This window comes from Dermacentor variabilis, chromosome 4 (assembly GCF_050947875.1).
Source record: "Dermacentor variabilis isolate Ectoservices chromosome 4, ASM5094787v1, whole genome shotgun sequence".
NCBI classification, from domain to species: domain Eukaryota; kingdom Metazoa; phylum Arthropoda; class Arachnida; order Ixodida; family Ixodidae; genus Dermacentor; species Dermacentor variabilis.
In genome coordinates this window covers 21,272,139-21,285,086 of record NC_134571.1, presented here as the reverse complement: position 1 = coordinate 21,285,086, position 12,948 = coordinate 21,272,139, and the positions used below count along the sequence as shown (strand labels likewise).

The 12,948-nt window shown below is 48.8% G+C and overlaps 1 protein-coding gene across 3 annotated transcripts in view; it reads right to left on the bottom strand.

The window, feature by feature from the left end:
- The window catches only part of Ac13E (Adenylyl cyclase 13E), a 143,539-nt gene extending 139,196 nt beyond the window's left edge, over nt 1-4,343 (bottom strand). For 2 of the 3 annotated variants that reach the window (XM_075688326.1, XM_075688331.1), the window contains exon 1: nt 3,787-4,343. The gene's annotated coding sequence lies outside the window, so the exon portion shown is untranslated. The remainder of the gene's footprint in view (nt 1-3,786) is intronic. The other variant, XM_075688333.1, reaches the window with a different exon arrangement.
- Between the last annotated feature and the right edge of the window lie 8,605 nt (nt 4,344-12,948).

The following is a 12,948-nucleotide window of genomic DNA, read 5'->3' as shown; positions in this document are numbered from 1 at the left end:
ACGGTGGAAGTTTATTCTTCCACCGTGGTTAAGATACGTGTGTTTGCTGTGACGCAGCACCGTGGCTACGTCTACTTGCTTTCGGCGAATGACGGCCGTTGCTTCCGAGATGTCGGCGTGCACATTTGCTCATTTTCTCGCTTTTTCTCCTTTTTGGTTGCTTTATATGACACATAAAGGCTTCAGACAAGATGACACGGACCAATGTCACATTATACTACGTGTAACTTCCTATATCGCAAGTAAAACAAGCTTTATATGCTAATGGACAAATGATAGGAGTTTGTTAACTTGCTATCGCGAGAAACAAAACGAAGGATACGAGTTACGATCGCACGCATTTCGAAACGCAGTACACTACGTCGAAAGACAATGGAAGGCGTACTTGACAAGGAAGAGATACTTCCTATCGCGTGCGATATCAGGCTCTGCAAGGCTACGAAAACCCAAAAGCAAGATTACAACAGCGCCGACATCAAACACCCCACAAACGCTAATCGCGTTTCGAACACGATGGTCACGCGTCAAAGGATTCGCTGCGGTTCGTTTTTCTTCCCTCTTCTCACGACCCCGTTATAGCGACCAAGGCCGCGCCAACGTCGATGCCGACTATACGCATAGGTGCTGATGACACAATGCGGGCAAACGGCGGCGCGTTGGGGGAAATCGTCACCGACGGAAGTCGATCGCGATCTGCTCAATGGAGCCCGCCCAGCAGCAGCGCGAAACAGTGGCTGATCGAAGACTGCAGATTCCGGCAGTCAGCTTGGCGATCAAACGTGGGTGCCGCGGACCGAGGGTATTGTGGAAAAAAAAAAAATAAGAAAGCACACTTCCACGGGGAGTGCCGCTTGCGCAGACTTATACGACGCCTATAAAGAACGATGAAAGAGGGCTTGCTTCTTTACTTGAGGAAGGCGACGGCTCGAAAGTGGAATGAATTGTAGTACACACATTAGGTGGCGCAGACGACGATCAGCGAGAACGTTTAAGCACGTTTGCGTTTGTAAATATGACTCGACCGGCGCAACGGCTTCGCCCGACGGTCCGGTGGTTTTTCACCGTAGACATATGTCACACACACACATTATATATATATATATATATATATATATATATATATATAGAGAGAGAGAGAGAGAGAGAGAGAGGAGGAGGAGGAGGAAGTTAACCGTGCGCGATTGGCTGCTCCAGACTTGGGGAAAAAGGGAGGGGGATATAATAGATAAGAAGAAATGAGCAGCAAACTAATAAAGATCCAAAATAACTCAGCAGTTTGAATTGAACGAAATGAATTGCCTTTGTCATTTACAAGCAACGCGTTTTCAGGATATTATCCACTGATTCGTTTTATTGGGCGGGACAGCACCTTTCAGAACCTTTTGGTATATGTATGTTGAACGTGGTGCCGTGTTCATGTGATCGATGTGCACAAGCTAAGAAAAAAAGAGTGCGTGTGTGTGTGGAGGGGGGGGGGGGGACTGCGGTCTCGCGCAGATTAACGATTTGTTGGTATTGAAAGTATGCAGACGTATCCATATAAGATAAACACAAGAAGAATACTACGTTCAGCGGAGGTGGTAAAGTAAGCCTTTCATTAACGAAGCGGTTACTCTTGCTGCGAGCGGAGGCTTGGCAGGCTACAAAAGACGCAAAGAAAAAAAAAATACGAATGATGACGTCACACAGAAATTCGCACACCAGTTCTCCGTGACGTGATGAATTTCGCCAGCGTCTTAAAGGAACTATAATTACTTTTCATGGGTAAAGAACTGCATTTAATTTTAAAGGAACCAAGGGCTCAACATGATTCGTTTGACAACATTTCTGCGCACAATTCGGGACGTAATAATGACGAAATGACGCCGTCATTCGGGAGTGAAAGTCGGACTCATTTTTATGGGTATAGCAATCAACGCTTTCCCACCAAGTAAATGCAAGTACCAGCTTTGAAAGAACCTATAGCAAGAACGATACAGTAGCCTAAACTGATCTTAGTTTTATTGTAAAGTTTTATAAATATTACAGGGGGGCATCGCGATGCGATGGTGGCCCGCTGTAATGGTGCGAAGATGCCGACGCGTTTGACAAAAAGAGGTGTATATATATACGACATGTGAAGTTACGCGGAGGACAAACAGTAAACTCGGCATTTCGCGGTTTCGCAGCTACAGGCTTGGACGCGTTTGTTGTAGATTATTGCCGAACGCGGGCATATGCAACACCGTTATCGCGACTGCGTCTCGTTAGCATATCATTAATAATTTGGAGGCCAGCTTAATGCGGTGACGGTATACCCGTTGCTTCCGGAGTGGTTAAGGCTGGCGACCCCGCACGGGCTTGAAGCCCGTGCAACAAATTATGCGTCTTGTGCCATTGAGCTTACAGTATTGAAGTCATGGCGGTGAGAGATGGCGGGATATCTCCCAAGACAAAAGCTTTAAATGCTACTAGAGCATCGTTTCTGATATCTGATCTGTTCCTTCTTTTTTTCTTCTTCTGTATAGTGTAATGAGGTAAAATTTTAGCCTAATGTTTTATTCACTAAGGGGATGAAGGGTTGCGTCCGCAGTCTCGGCTTAGCTCGGTAACTTCGATCGGGATCATGTTGGAGCGAACAACCTTGAACAAACGCGTGCTGCTTTGGGGCTCAGCCAAGTATAGATAAGCAGCACGACTACGCTGTCAGGTAGGATGTTTTCTTACGCTCACAACTCTCGCTATACACGCGCGCGAGCTTTGAAAACCAGACAAGTGCAGACCCATCACCGACGGTGGCACGTCTGCATGGAGTGGCGTTGCATATGCGTAGCTTCGTGCTGGTCGCTTTAAGGCAATGGGCTTTTACAACCAACAACATAACCTGAGGAAGGGATATGCAAGGTATGTATTCATGCTATAGTGGTAACGTGGCGTGCTACCGGATACATGCATGTCACTGCTAATGTGAAAACCACCAACCTTGCGTGATGCAAAGGGGAAGAACAAGCCATGTATCTGGGCACATGGAACGAACGTTGAGCTGACGAGACGCGCAAACGAAAATTATGGTGCTGTGTACTTGCTGGCAGCGTAAATCGCCTGTGTAGTGCGGCCTCCACGCCGTTTAGGAAAGGTTTATATTTGTGATGGTATATAGACTGGGACACCAGTGCCCTCTGCGTGGCTATTGCCACTGTTTTACTGTATCCTGTTTTCGCGACTCCTTTCTGGTAAAAAAAAAAAAAAAAATCAACTGCTTCCCGTATGAGTGCTAAACTGGTGAGGGAGGGAAAAAGAATAAAGAAAAACAAGCAATTTGAACATAACAGACACAGAGAGAGAAAACAGGAGAAGCGTATAGCTAAATGGAAATGGACCCGCACAATCTACCCTGTACTGAAGGGAGGGGCAGGAAAATAATCTATTTTGTCGGTGAAACGTGCACTAATTTTTGCAAGGAACGTCTACCAGAATGGTAAACAACTGACAGTTATACAGCATTTAAAAGAAACGTGCAGGATTTTTATACACACTGTGCTCAGAGACCCTTGCACCATTTTATACTATAATTGTGACAAATATTACGGTCTAAATTAAGAGGCTAAGAGCAGCTCTAGAAGCGACAATCGAACGTGCTAGCGCCCGTTTACGATGTCATCAAACGCTCAATAAACCTGGAATTCTGGAAACGAGTTCGTTCAACACGAATGATGGGGAAAAACATCGGAATATATTATAGACCGGTTTCAAACACCTAAAAGCAAAATGAAGCCACACAACCGAGATGAAACACGTGCTACCTACCACATGAGATGGTCGGGGTGGTCAAACGAAAAAATCCTCGATCAGAACACGCCGGCACAACGACGTTCCTTAGATGCACACAAGGGAGGCCCACGCCTTGCAGCTCTGCCCGGGCGTTCGGCGACCGTCACGAAGCAGCACTCGTTGAACGATGCGCCAATGATGGGCGATTAGGGTATCTCCTCCAGCGAGCTCACGGAGTGGCCTCGGGTCATCGGCGAGCGGCAGGGCGGCGGCGAAGCGCCGAAGGTTGCCTTCGCCGGGCGTCCACGCGCACGAGCATCGTCTCGGAACGACCACGCCGGCACCACGGGCAGCGAAGGAGGGCGCGCAGATGGGAAACGATGAGCGGCGCACAGAGGGCGGATTTTGCCGACGGGAGCCGGCCTGCAGTGGTTGCAGGCGTGCTTCTGTTGTGGCGGGTCTCCGCCACACAGCACACGCAGCTAGCGCGCGCCTCTCTCCCTCCCCACGGCCGGTTGGAGCGGGCGAGGTGAGGTGACGTACTGGAAACGGGCCCGCTTCCTCTCGCTCCGCTCGTCAGTGAAAAAGAGAGCGAGAGAAAAAAAAGGAAAAAGCGCGGCCACGTGATCACTCGCGAGAGATGACGAGCGGGAGCACAAGCCCAGAGTCTGGCCTCTCCCACTCCCCTACCTTGCGCCTGCCCTGCACTTGCGCCAGCATCTCACATCGCGCGCGCCGAGCTCTCTCAATGCGAGCGTGCGGGCGGGCGCTTCGCTCTTCTCTTTCGCGGTTCCCGTAGGCGCCACGCGTTGGCCCCGAGAAACGTTTTCTTCTTTTCTGCCCTTTCTTTATCGACCGCTTGTGCGGCGCAGCTGATAAGGGAAGCCCCGCTGCGCGAGCGCGCTCTACGCTGTCGCCTTATTTTAGTTTCCCACCGCGGGCACGAAGCTCGCTCGCGCACGGAGCGGCATTATTACGGGGATTTATTGCTTCCCCAGGGTACGCTTTCCAGCTGGTGGACGATATATAATACTCTTTTGTCCCTCCATTACCGGACGCATTTGCGGTATGTGCGCTGAAAGAAAGCATCATCACTATGAAGGAATACATGTGTGCGTAAGTCTCCCTGTTTAGGCACCTACGCGCTATCGCATAGACGCCGTTGTAGTCAAGAAAGCGAGGCCTGAATGGCTCTCCTCCAGAATGGAAGAAGTGCGCTATCCGCTTGGAACGCGTGGAATTCGCTTCTCACCTTTGGCACCACTTCCTTCTGTCCTTTATCTAAGAATGGAATTCCAGCTTACGGCAGCTCGAGCAAATGTTCCTCTCGAGTGTGCCGCATAACGGTGCGAGTACGCTGTTCGCTCTACCATGACGACAACGTGCGAGTGTTCACGACCAACAAACTTTAGCATATTTATGCGAACTCTTAATAGGCATACATTTACACAGCGTCAGTTCAGAGAGGATCCCTAAAGGTCTGCAAGGATTTACAAGCGCAATTCTGACGCTGCAGTCTCCGCCGAGTATTACTCTATAAATTTTGAGAAACACTATAATACCCTATAACCCTATAAAATTTGAGAAACGAGTCTCGCCGAACCATCACAGCACCCGTGCTTACTCTAGCAAGGTTCGGTACAACTTTGCTATTCAATTACCGAGGCTTTGTAATCCTACCATGCGTTCCTCAAAGGACTCTGTATTTTACCTGCACCTCATCAATTCAACACGCTGCGGTCGCGTTGCGCGGCTGCGCACGAGGTCCCGGGTTCGATTCCCGGCCGCGGTGGCTGCGTTCAGATGGAGGCGAAATGAAAAAAAGAAGAACCGCTTGTGTACTTCGATTCAGATTTTGTCAAAGAACCTCGGGCGGTCAAAATCAATCCGAAGCCCTACACGACGTGTTTCATAGGCACATTGTTTCTTCGGGAAGTTAAGCGGCTGTAGCCTGAACAGATGTTTATAGTGCTGCAAGTGCTACTGTGCTGTGTGACAGTATTTGACTGTGATTGTATGTCTATGCTTCTTTCTTTCTTTATCTCTACTTTGCTATCACTTTACCTCTCCCTATCCTCTCTCACCAGCGTAGGGTAGCAAACCCGACCTACCCATCTGGTTAACCTCCCTGCTGCTCCCCTTTCTTTTGTCTCTCTATCTCTCTAAACCTGATGAATCAAACATCTAGATATACTCACCCTTCTGTGTGCGAGAAGTCTTCGTAAATACGATGACGAAGCTAACTTCTGGTGACGTCTCAAGTGGGATGTGTCACGTTCCCACCAGTGCGTCTGGCCTGAAGCGATTGCTAGGATCCTTGACAACATTGGTTATTAGCTGCGGGCTTCAGAATCACGTGCAGCTTTGTTGTTTATTTGTTGTAGCATGTGTTTTCTTCTATAAAATTTACTTACCTGTAACATCTTACCCAAACACAGAATAGCCAGCGGGTCTATGGACTAAATAACGTCCTCGTCTTTCCCTCGATCTCGTTCTCTCCTGCGTATACTTCTTTTAGGCGCTAGTTAATTCTGTTCATTGTAAACATTGTTTCACCGACTTCCTTGCATTATTGGAATCATGAAAAACGTAAAACAGTAGAAAGGGCGAAGAATTTTCAATTCATTTCGTTAGTTTTGTCGTTATTAAAGCCTGGGCACTTCATGCGAGAACTCTCAACAGGAACGTCTTGTATGAAAACAGCAACTGATTTATGTCTTACATATACTTGGAAAACACCCAAGCGACTTGAAACAGATGCTGGTCGTGAAACATTGTAAACAAAAACTTTGTAAATAGCAATGAAGGGAGTGAACCCGCCCCATGAGGCCGTCTACTTTTCAACAATTTATGCATGTATATTATTCCAAATTGCAACACAGGTCCAAGATGAAGTGTTTCAAGTTGTACCCATGCGAAACGTTCTAAACAACATTATTTTAATGAGAGATGTTCTTTTTGTTTTTGCCAAGCAAGGTTAGGCAGTTGTGATTGTGATGACGTCAGCCTATGTATATATAAGTGTTTCACGAAAATAAAGTTTAGTTGGAAGCCAGCGCTTGGGTCTCTGTCGTGCCTTTCCGTCTTTTGTCCGCTGTCGCACTGTGGACATCATGACTTATAACAACTAAACCGGTTCCACGCCTTGCCCATCAGTGAATCAAGGAATCGCCAGTCTATCCAGAACACATGACAGCCTGAGCGCTCAAGCAGTTTGTTAAGAAGGCAATGATTGAAACTGCGAGCTCGTCCTCTGCAGCGAAAATGCTTCAGGTAGCCGAGGAATGCCGAAATTACTATAAAAATAAAGCACCTGCCGACGCTTTCAGTCCACGTGACAGACGTCTCCTCGTTGGGACCCAAAAAAAGACGAGCTTAGCGTGTAAGGCGGCTACTAAGCCCCGCAACTCCCGCAGATAGCCTAATGCCACTCAAGATCATCCCATTAGGGCTTGTTTCACGGCGTGCGCCGCCGATCGGGGGAATGTAAAGCAACATATTTGCATATTCTATTATTTTGCGATGCGCGTGGCGACGGCAGTCGGGGCACATCGACGAGTGTGCCTTGCCCTTCGCAGATAAACCAGCAGCCGCAGATACGCAACTGCTGGCTGGCAGCTGCCTTCGTCTCGGAGCGAAGCCAATAAAGCCACCGCGGAATCCCGCTCTTTCTCTGCTCTTCCTTTTCGTGTCTTCGCTTCAGGGACGCTTCGCAAACGGCCTGGAGCTCGGGCAGCGTGACGGGCAGAGATGTGACGCGCGACACGGCCGCAGCAGGCGCCGCCGCTGCTCTCGTATGCAGGCAGCAGCATTTCTCATGGTGGATCGGCACTGTTGCTTTGCCTAAGTCGTTCGCGCAGTGGGCGTATATAGTCGCCTGACTATACCGGCTGTTCGCGCAAGCTATTGTCTAACGAAAGTGCGGCCGCTTTGGCGTCGCGTTGCCGGTTCAACCACAGCTAAAGACTTTTTTCTGGACTGCTACGAACACACGCGAGCACCTACCCAAAAGCATTACGGCGAGCGCCATGCACGCCTGCTTTGCATCCACTTTCCAGCCAGCGGAAGGGGTGTTCTCGCACCCAACAGAAACGGTCCTCTTTAGGTGCGGGGTTTAGGCGCGCCCTTAAAGGGACACAAAAGCAAGAAAGCAAATTGCGCTGCATTTGTGAACCACTCATGCACACTGCCACAAAAAGCTACTTGTATACCGCGAGAATATAAAGCACACTGCAGGAGACGCCGCCTTGCAATTCCCGCACCATCACGCCTTGACGTCCCGGATTTTGACAGAACCTACTCGGACTATCGGTAAACACGGACAACACTGTATTCTAAAAGAGCCAGAGACTCAACTTAGCAAGTTTCAATAACTTTTATGGGACACAACGATCCAAATATTAAAAAACAAGAAGAAACATTGAAATACCTGGCGTCACACTGCTGCATCGGTGCTGGAGTTTCAGCGCAAAGTTAGAAAAAATGGCACTTTGTGTGACCTTTTATTTTCTCTTTTAATAACAAACCTATTACTTTGAAATTAGCAAACATATAATTTTGAAAGAATACTTTATCAGCATTAATTGATTTTATCTTTATGTTTACTGTCGCTTCAAGTTTACAACGAATGGCAACGATCGAACTCCAAAGCTAATCCGGGCCCAGAACGCGCAGCATTGACTTGCCAACATCTGCAGTAGCGGTACGCTAGAAATCGGTTTTTCCAATAAAACGCCGGGAAAACGGAGCGGATAAATACGTGGAAGTACAGTGCGGTACCGTACATTGTCATCTTCACGCAGTTTACCTCCGATATTTAAGATTTAGAGCGGAGTATACCAGATTCGGCGCAGGATCTGAGAGCGAACTTGAAGGCGGAAAAACACGGCGCTCTAATGTTGTTCTGCGTTAATGATCGTTTGAACACTAGGTTGGGAGGGAGTTGAGGAGGGGACACCTTCCGCCGCGGACATCTTGCTTCTTATAACTGATGGCGGACAGCAGGACTATACTATCCCGCCGCTCACAGGCAGGGCGCAATCTATCATCGTCTTGGAAAAGCATCTCTAACGGATTGGGCCACAATAAAGAGACAAAGGCCTCCGCTTTCCCTTTCTTTTGGTCCCGTTCATTAGCGCCGCTTTTTTAAGAGTATGAATCACCAACCACCCTAATTAATGAATGACTTTGTTGAATATATCATCACTCAGAGTTCCCATGCATGGTGACCTGCCTGTAATACTGCTAAGCATCAGTGGTACACGACGAGGACTGGTGCAATTGAGCATGTCATATGATGACCACATATCAGATGGCTACAAGGCACCCTTTTCCGTTCTACAGCTAAACTTTAGAGCGAGGAGCAAGCGTCGAGGAGGACACAAGGCCGACCATATATGGCTAAACATGGACAAGTCATCTGGAAGGCCTCTACCGACATTCTTCACCTTTCTTTCTAATTAAGCTCTGATGCCGCATCTCCACGACTACATAAGGATCAGATGGGCAAGATACACGCTCGTAAGCAAAGCGGTGTGTTCGCCGTCGGCTGTCACCACGCCAAATAGGCATAATTTCCGCGCGTACTTTCCTAAAGCTTATTGAAGATATATGTAAATTACATGGGGACTTTCTGGCTGTACTTGTGAACAACCACGACAGCATTGATGCTAATGTTTGCCTCTTGTTCTCTGTTACTTATATTGCCTTTTTGCATCGATGACACTATGAACGCATGGCCCAAAGTCAAGTTGTTGATGAGACCTCGAATTACCAAACTAGGAACGTTGCACGCATGCCTGCAGACATTTAATCGAAAAAGGTAATCCTACCACGCCGTTGGCGGCAACCTGCAGAGCGGACACCATAACGCTGCCAAACGTTGGTGTGCATCCAGTTGCCCATCATGTCGCTGCCAGCAACGCTCGTAACTTCAGTCATGATGCACACACAGACTTATACAATCCGGACAAACCGTTGAACGCACGCGGTTTTATTGCCGCTTTATTGCGCATATTCAGTAAGCACTTGTCATGACTCAAAGAAAGGAATCATGACAGTCAAAGAAAGAAACAAAGAAGAGCTTATAATTGAGAATACACGATAAACAAATATAACGTGTCCAGCTACCAAATGCAAGCCTCAGTTCTCTCCATTTGCCTACTTCCATCGGTTCAGCTCTCAAGAGGTGCTTGAAAAACTCTCAGAAGAGACGCCGGCATTTGCCCATTAATCATGTTAGGAAAACAAACCTTTTCGTCGCGCCAATCTGGCGACGCAAACGAACGGAAGAACGAGTGCCAGGTTACGTACACACGTTAACGCACGATAGACGCCGTATACTTGGCGTCGAGCCACTCAGAGAGGTGCATCCCGTGCGGCGCGGCCTCGGCCGTCCAGGTCAAACAGATGCCGGAACACGGCGCCCGCGTCGCACTTTCGTTGGCAGTGTGGGACGCCTTTGCGCCGTTCCCCCGCGCAATAGCGTATTCATCTGCCGATGCAACGGTCACAGGTCCAGCACGTGACCTCGGATCCTTCACTCTATAGCTCTCCCTCACAGACGCCTGTGCGTCACCGAGTGGTGTCCCAAAGGCAAGAGGAGAGCTGATGTGAACAAACAAACAAACAAACAAACAAACAAACAAACAAACAAACAAAAGATTTACAGTGACGTTTCACTTCGTGAAGCTATCGGCCCTCGGTGCGCCTGAACGCCTGCACTGTCAGCATCGCAGATCGTATTCAAGAGAGGGCTCGCGCGGCCGCGCCATACGCAGCAACCGCCGGAGTAGAACACCCCTCGTAAACATTCGCTTACTAACTAAATTAACTAGCATGGTGACAGCGCGCACAGGTGAACATGAACACTCCATACTCGATAACCGCGGGCACTCGCTGACAAAGCGCTTGCGTGAGGAATCGCGGCAGCAGCAGCGAGCGAAGTGACGCTTCAACGCAAACTGAGGGGTGAGAACACAGCGCACACAAAGCTACGAGCCGTTGGCCCACCTTGACTGTGCCCCCAACACAGATCGCTTTCAAGATAAAGCCCGTGCGTCGCCTCCCTGCCCTCTTCCGGTGTCGTGCACGCGGTGGCATACGGCGCGCTTCCCCCCTTGCGCACGCGAAATTTGCACATCGTCGCACGCTTTCACTCGCACACACAGCGCACGGTGTGCGAGGACGATGTTATCCCAGTACGTCTCTATCGCAAGCAATACTTGCAGCAACCCAGACGCGAGCTGCAATTTCTACAAGCACGAACACGCCGACATGACACACATCAGAACAATATACGTAGAGCCCAACATAGAACCGGACTTTCCCGAGGAGCGATGGCCAAGCGCTCTGACTTGTTCGTATCTTCGCGACCAACTATGGCCAATCCAGCGGGCCCGGGCAACGGTGGAAAGGCTATGCCTCACCTCACATAATGCCGGTGGCCTGAGCCCGTGCTGGCAACCTCGCATGTGCTTTTCTCAATAAAGTTATTCCGTCCTCCGCGATGCTTCTCCTCGTTTGTTCTCCCCGCCTTCGCTCAACGTTTCCTACGCTTTCCTCTATATGGGGTTACTTTGCCGCGCACTCGCGCTCCTTCGTACTTTCCCCGGCGCGCCATTTTCTTCGCCTTCGGGCGCTTTCCACGTTCGCTTGCTTCGCTGCTTCAGACAGACACCGCCGATTTGGAGACCTGGACAATTACGCTTGCGCGTAAAATACAAGCAAGTAAGCAAGTACGCAAGCAAACAAGCAAACAAACAAAGTAAATTTGTTGCAGCTGTTGCATTCGGTTCGGCACATGAGCCTGGAACCCCTCGACGAGAAACACAGCGCGAGTAAAAAATTAGTAAAATAAACCTTTTGGGGTGAAAATATTCATCGTGTGAAAAAAAGAAAGTATTGGCGGGGCAATGTGCTGCTACAAATACGGGGCAAACCTTTTCAAATAATGAAAGAAAGATTGCACCTCCTAAACGAAAAAAGGACGCCCGGTATATAAGCAAAAAAAAAAAAAGGCACCAAAATCAGTTCGCTGTGCCCGTCTTTCGCACCGTTCCACGTTCGCTGAGAAACCCCCGTTGGACAATCGTACTTTCCACTGAACTGGAAGCCCTGATCGACGCAGCTCTAAGGACCACAGCCAAGAATCATGTTGCGATTCAGGCATTTTTTCTTCGGTTCTCCAGCTATACAGTCACGTGCAAAAAAATGCACCAAGAGTCTTAACGCTTCCACTGCATTTGTCACCGATCCTTTGCCATTTACGCTAAATGCTAGTCGCTGAGCGTGTACAAAAAGGGTGTACAAAAGGGTGTACAAAACCCTAAAGTGACAAAGTAAGCTACGATCGAGGGACGCCGTGGTGTAGATCTCATCCGGATCAAAATTTTGGCCAGTATTTTTTTTTTTTTTAACGTGCACCTAAATTTGAGTAAACAAGGGTTTCATGCATTCCGCGCCCATCCAGATGCAGCCGGTCGCCACGGCGGGGATTCGAAACCGACACTTCTTGCTCAGCAGCGCCATAGCTCCTGAGCTGCTGCGGTGGGTTTCCTTGTATATTCAGTGCTCTATGGAAGCACAGCCGCGTTGAGTATGAGCTATATTACAACACGGTGCCCGCGGTTGAAAGGGCTTAAAGACTGCACGACGGCGCCGACACACGGGAAATTGGAGAAGTAAGCACCGTTCCGATTATTGGTATTTTTTAATCTATTCTTTCGTATGTCGGCGCCTCCGTGCTGTCTTGGAGCCCCCTTCGACCGCGGTCACCGTGTTGTAGCTCATATTGAATGCGACTGTATACGTGGAAACGCCGACGTATTGCACGCACATTCCGGGGATAATATTTCAGAAGTGGGACTGTGTACGTCAGCGTTCCTATCGAGGTTCCCTCCATTATCATGCACTCAGCTCCACGACGGCACATGGACGCCAGCCATCGGGTAATTGTTCGTGGCCAAGAGGTACTACTCAACGAAATCTCTTGGCTGCATGCGCACACCGCCTTCAGTCTTCTAGCAAGACCGTAAAAAAAAAAAAAAAAGAAAAGAAAAAAGAGCAATAACGGGGAGCTGCCATGGGCGCCGCCCTAGATGAGAGGAGGAGGAATGGAGAAGGTAAACATTGCGCTCTTTATATCTCCGTTATCAAGTTCTGAAGAACATCAGCGAGGAATATACTGATTGAAAGTCA